The 5,294-nt window shown below is 34.2% G+C and overlaps 1 long non-coding RNA gene across 1 annotated transcript; it reads right to left on the bottom strand.

Moving 5' to 3' along the window:
* Window positions 1–3,552: 3,552 nt before the first annotated feature.
* Window positions 3,553–4,255, bottom strand: LOC136799675 (uncharacterized). The gene is made up of 3 exons (XR_010845555.1): window positions 4,222–4,255; window positions 3,818–3,862; window positions 3,553–3,609 (listed from the first exon to the last, which is right to left on the bottom strand). It is a non-coding gene; the product is annotated as an uncharacterized lncRNA (long non-coding RNA).
* Between the last annotated feature and the right edge of the window lie 1,039 nt (window positions 4,256–5,294).

Here is a 5,294-nt window from a genome sequence, read left to right as displayed (position 1 = left end):
GGCAAGCTCTGTTCGTTTTGGAACTCAATCCTTTTTATTTCGAGGAAGCCTGCTCTGGAATCAAATTCCTGAAAATATTAAGCTCAAATCCTCTATTGAATCTTTTAAATCCTCACTGAAAGAAAAATTAAATCTTAAAAATATTTGTCTTTGTAAAATATGTACATAAAATGTTTTCTTTTTTTTAATTTATCATTCTATACTATATTATTGTATTCTATATAGTTGGTATTAATTAGTATTCAATTATAACTATGTCAGACCAACGTTAAATAAATTGGAAAATAAAAAAATAAAAAATAAATAAAATAAAGCCTGATTTTAGCTTATTTTTGGGTTTTTAGAATTAAAATTTCCAACCCCTCCGACAATTAGCCCTCCCCCTACTAAGAACCCGATAAAAGTAAGATACAGTTTGTTTGTTGGTTCTTGGTTTTAACCATAGACATTACTGTGGTTTAATTGTGAAGACAAAATTGGTAAAGGTAAAGAGTTTGATATTCAAGTTAAAATCTTCATACAGTACTCAACATTACAACAACAACAGACAGGCCTGTCTGAGAAAAATCAAATCAAAAACAGTCGAAAAGATGACTTTCGGAGTAGGCAAAGGGAAAGGGCGGAAAGCAACAAAAATATTTTCAGATAACATAATAAGGGAAATGTAAATGAATGTAATGTCTTAAAAACCATATGACAAGCGATATTCATAAAAATTCTCTCCCAATTCTCTCGTTTGCGACAAAGGTAGGTCCTTGACTTTTTAAGCATCTCAACAATCATTACGGCTTGACGATAATCAAGAAATTATTCACATTGTTTTACTGTTTCAAAAATTTTGTCTTTTTTAACCATTATTACAACCAACGCATACGTTTCAATCAAGGAACTCCTTTCCTCTGCTTTTCTTTTCCATGCATATCGAAACAAAAACATAGAAAAAGACTCAGTGCTTTCAATCTGAATAATCCAATGATGAAGGGTGGTTTCTTCTCTATCGAAATAATACTGTACATCATCTGCATTTTCAATTATCAATCTAGAAACTTTCAAATACATCTCTGAAAAATCTGGAACACCCCTCACTGCGAAACAAAACTTCTGGGATCGAAAAATGCTTAGTCAAAAGATGCAAACACTAGTAATCGAATATTTTCGTTCGAATCTATAACGTTCGAATTAGATTTTCGCATAAAAACATTCTTAACTATAGACAGAAAGCAAAGGCGGAAGTAAAAGAGGGCGCTATCAGTAAAGCATAAAAAAACTGATAATACGCAGGGCAGGGAACGAGGTTGGTAAAAGGGGTGCTCCGCTCTCTCAGCGAGAGGCTCGAAAAATTGACTCTTCGTTCAAGGGACTCTCTTTTGAAAAAAAGTGACCCTGAATGGGACTGAAATGTGTTTTTGCGGCATTTACCTGGGACTCGTGAAGGTGAAAAAAGGTACCCCCGCCCCCTGGGCCCGTGCAATATAATCGATTTTTGGGATTTTTTTAAATTTTTAGAATATTGGTATTTTGGAATTTCTTTTTACATTCCCTTTGGCCAATGTGTTTTTCAGATATTTTGGACTTTATAGATCCTGAGGCTGTTGTAAAATTTTCGGCCAGGGATAAAAAAGTTTTTTCTACTGGGAAAAATGTTGTCGCCTTAATTCTTATAATTTTCGTCACTTTCCCCCGACATATTTACCCAGAAAAGGCACTCTAGTTTTGACTAACAGATTTCCCACAAAAAGAATATCCAATTAAAAAGCTGTAGTTTACACCTTTCACTAGTGCTTCTCAAGACTCTACACTCTAAATATTTGTGAGGTTAACTAGCAAATCGGCATAATCACGAAAACGGCCGAAAAATGTAACAGGCTAGTGAGTTTCAACCAATAAAATAACGTATTTTCACTAGCCTTAAATTTTTCGCCGATCGTCGTGATTATCCTGGATTACCTCAGTATTATTTGCAACGCAAACAGAGTGGAGGAACGTACTTAAGCGTTCTGGAGCGCGCGTAACCCCTTTTTCTAAACACGCGCGCTCCAGAACGCCCATATTCCTCCACTCTGTTTGCATTGCAAAGAGTTAATTAGTTAATGTACAGGTTACAGGAATTAAATATCTTGTTAGGGGGGTTCGTACTTTTACGATGACGGAATTGGCCCTTTTTTAGTACGGTATTACGGGATTTGACGAAAAAAAAAGAGACTGGAAATTTTTTTTAGAATCAGACGGTAACGGTAATTAGCCTTATATATTGGCAGTATTCTGGTATTTTGACCCCTACAAACCAGTGTGACGGTGTTATCATTTTTTTCAATTTTTCGGATAATTTAATGGTTCAACCAAAAACATTCCTTCGGACCAAATGCCGGGCTACATATTCTTTCTGATGATGATCTTAAAAACCTACAGCATCATCTGAAAATTTCTGTTTCGATTTCGACAGGAAAGAAAGAAACGCAGTAAAAGTTTAGAATTTTTTGAATTTGATATAATTTGCCAATCGTAGGCTTAATCATAAATAACGATCTACAATATATAATATATAATGATAGAAAAATATCTACATTATGCAAAAACAGTTTAGCATAGTATATACAGAGTATAAACAGTATATATAGAGTATAAGTTTTTAACGTTATGTTGTTTACCGAAGTACTTAGAAAAATGATTAATAACGAACTATGAAGAAGGACAAAGTTAAAACGAGTCCATAAAATCTGTTTTTAAAGCAATTACAAAGGCATGAAATATTTGGAAAGTATAAGTCCAACAATGTGATGAAAAATGATTTTATATATGAAGACCCTCGAAGTATGAACGATTAGTACAAATTGATGTAGATAAACTACTAAATCATAAAAAGTAACATATCTATTTCTTCAGCAACGCAACAAAGTAAAAATACGGTTTTTTTCTTTTGAAGTCTTAAAATATTTCATAACTGGCTAGAAATAGATATTATCACTTTCTATGATAACATTGGCGCCTACGGCGCTGACACTCCGAGCACGGACCACGTGACCTGGACCGTGACCTTGATCGGGATGTTGAGCGCGAACGTGAACGATTTCGCGACTTTGACCTGGTCCGCTCACGCCCAACTGTACCACCACCTCTCCCAGCTCTACCACGCCCATCACCACGACTGCCACGCCCACGCCCACGATAGTTGTTGTAAAACCGTCTTTCGGGTTTTGGACGTGAGGGCAACATCCCATCGGCGTTGACCCAATAGCCAAGGCCGGCATCGCTGGTGTCGGCGTTGGCCACGGATTGTGCCCGGTGGACAAATAGTTGTCGAACGAAAGCTGAAAAGACAAATTTAAAGGGGTAATGTATGAAACAATGAAAGAAACATAAGTAATATGTCTTGAAAACAACCAAAATAAACAAATCGTTTGTGACCTGTATGATCAGATAAATGGAGTCATAAGTGCATATAAATTCGATAACAGGATTGATAAAATTGGTTTTGGGTGATTTATCAAAAACATTTTCAAATCACACTTACATAATTGTATTTTCAAATTTAAAGGTAAGAGATTCACTTACTGATTTGACTGACAGGAACGCCCGGTGGAATTGAATCCAGTGATTTTCCAGTCCCATCTGAAAAAAGATTAAAAAACTTACAATTTCTGTTTTCTTTTTCATATGTGTTGGGTAATCTACAAAGTCTTCCTCACTTATCAAAGTAACCTTAAACGACGGTATGTATGTTCAATTAGATTTGGGCGATCGCAATTATTAAAAGTAATAACAAACATATAACAATGTACAATCCTAAAGATTTCCAGTTATAATTGAATACACCTACCAAATCCAGAGATCCTGCTCTGCAGCATGTTTAACTGTTCGGCAGCTAAAGAATATAAAAAGGAATCATTTTCAGTAATAGCCGAAAAGCTGATGATCCCTCTGGGTAATTTTTGTATTATCAATGCATTGTTGGGTTTGAGTAATATGTCAAACGATATTGGTGAGAAGGGAGGACAATAAGTAGAATGAAAACGTCAAGGCAATAATTCAATATCAGTAGGGGATATTATGAAGTTCGAAAATCTTAATAAAAATTCATGAACTGTTAGCATCAAACACAACCTTTGATATATATTTGAACAAATAAGAATTTCTGTCTAACTATATTCACCCAGATTTGGGTGGCAGCGCCTATATATGAATATTGCTGACAAATCAACCGAATATAGAATATTTATATACCACCGTTGATTATTGTCTGCAACTGCGAAATGAGAGACAGCATCTGAAGGTCGGTAACCTGTGGCGTTGACATCTTTTACTGTTATATACAAATATATTAGATCTGAAAAAAGAAAAGAAAACAGAACTTCTTTTATTATAAAGCTGGGAGTGAATCTGTAAGTTGCTTCTGACTTCCTACACGTCCAACGTCTACTCAAATCAGCTCCAATAACACATATGCTGAGTTTTAGCATTATATTAAGATTAGATATATTGGCCTGTATTGTATCCGCCAGCGTAATTTACTCTTTAAATAAAGTAAATCTTTCGACATTTTCGGAACAGTTAAAAAAAGTAATAGTCTCTATTAAAATGATGGTCTCAATAATAAATCAGTTTTTTTAAATAGTATAGAAAACAGAAAACTCAATGAAACATTCTGTTTGAAAGATAAGATAGATATCTATTTCCCGGGAATATCGAAGATAACAAGTAATACATATCAGGTGGAACTTTATTAGAAAAAATGAAATCAAACTATTCTTAGCTAATAAATTGAAATGCTTATAAACTGCACTACATATACTTGTCTTGTCTTTTAAATTCTCCGATACCAGTCACCTGAATAATGAAAAAAATAGATTTTTAAACTGAATAGTTTTCAAAATATGAAACATCAGGGTAAGGAACTGTAGAAAAGATTACAAACAATATCAAGGGATTACCTATTTCATAATTCTTGGGTGCAATCGTTGGTTGCAGATGAAACAGTTTCGATTTTCTCAGGACATCATATTGAATCTAATTGAATCAGAAAAAAACAAAGCAGAAATCAGGCTAACTTTTAAAACGTAATATATAATCTCAAAGGAAAGTGGGTTCAAAGAAAGATTAGAAACTGCAACGACCTTAAACCAGTGACATTTATTGCATTTGTTTTTTATTTTGCGAGAAAATTTAAGGATATACGGAAAAAAGTAAAACATGTAATAACTAAGAGTTACCGTTTCTTACTTCTTACAACTACTTTTTTAAACCTGAAGTCAAATAGAGGGATGGTATCCAAAATTTGATGTCCGAATCCGTCTAGC

The sequence above is a fragment of the Clytia hemisphaerica genome, unplaced genomic scaffold, assembly GCF_902728285.1.
Source record: "Clytia hemisphaerica strain Z4C2 unplaced genomic scaffold, Clytia hemisphaerica genome assembly, whole genome shotgun sequence".
In the NCBI taxonomy this organism is placed as follows: domain Eukaryota; kingdom Metazoa; phylum Cnidaria; class Hydrozoa; order Leptothecata; family Clytiidae; genus Clytia; species Clytia hemisphaerica.
This window is presented reverse-complemented; position numbering and strand designations above follow the sequence as displayed.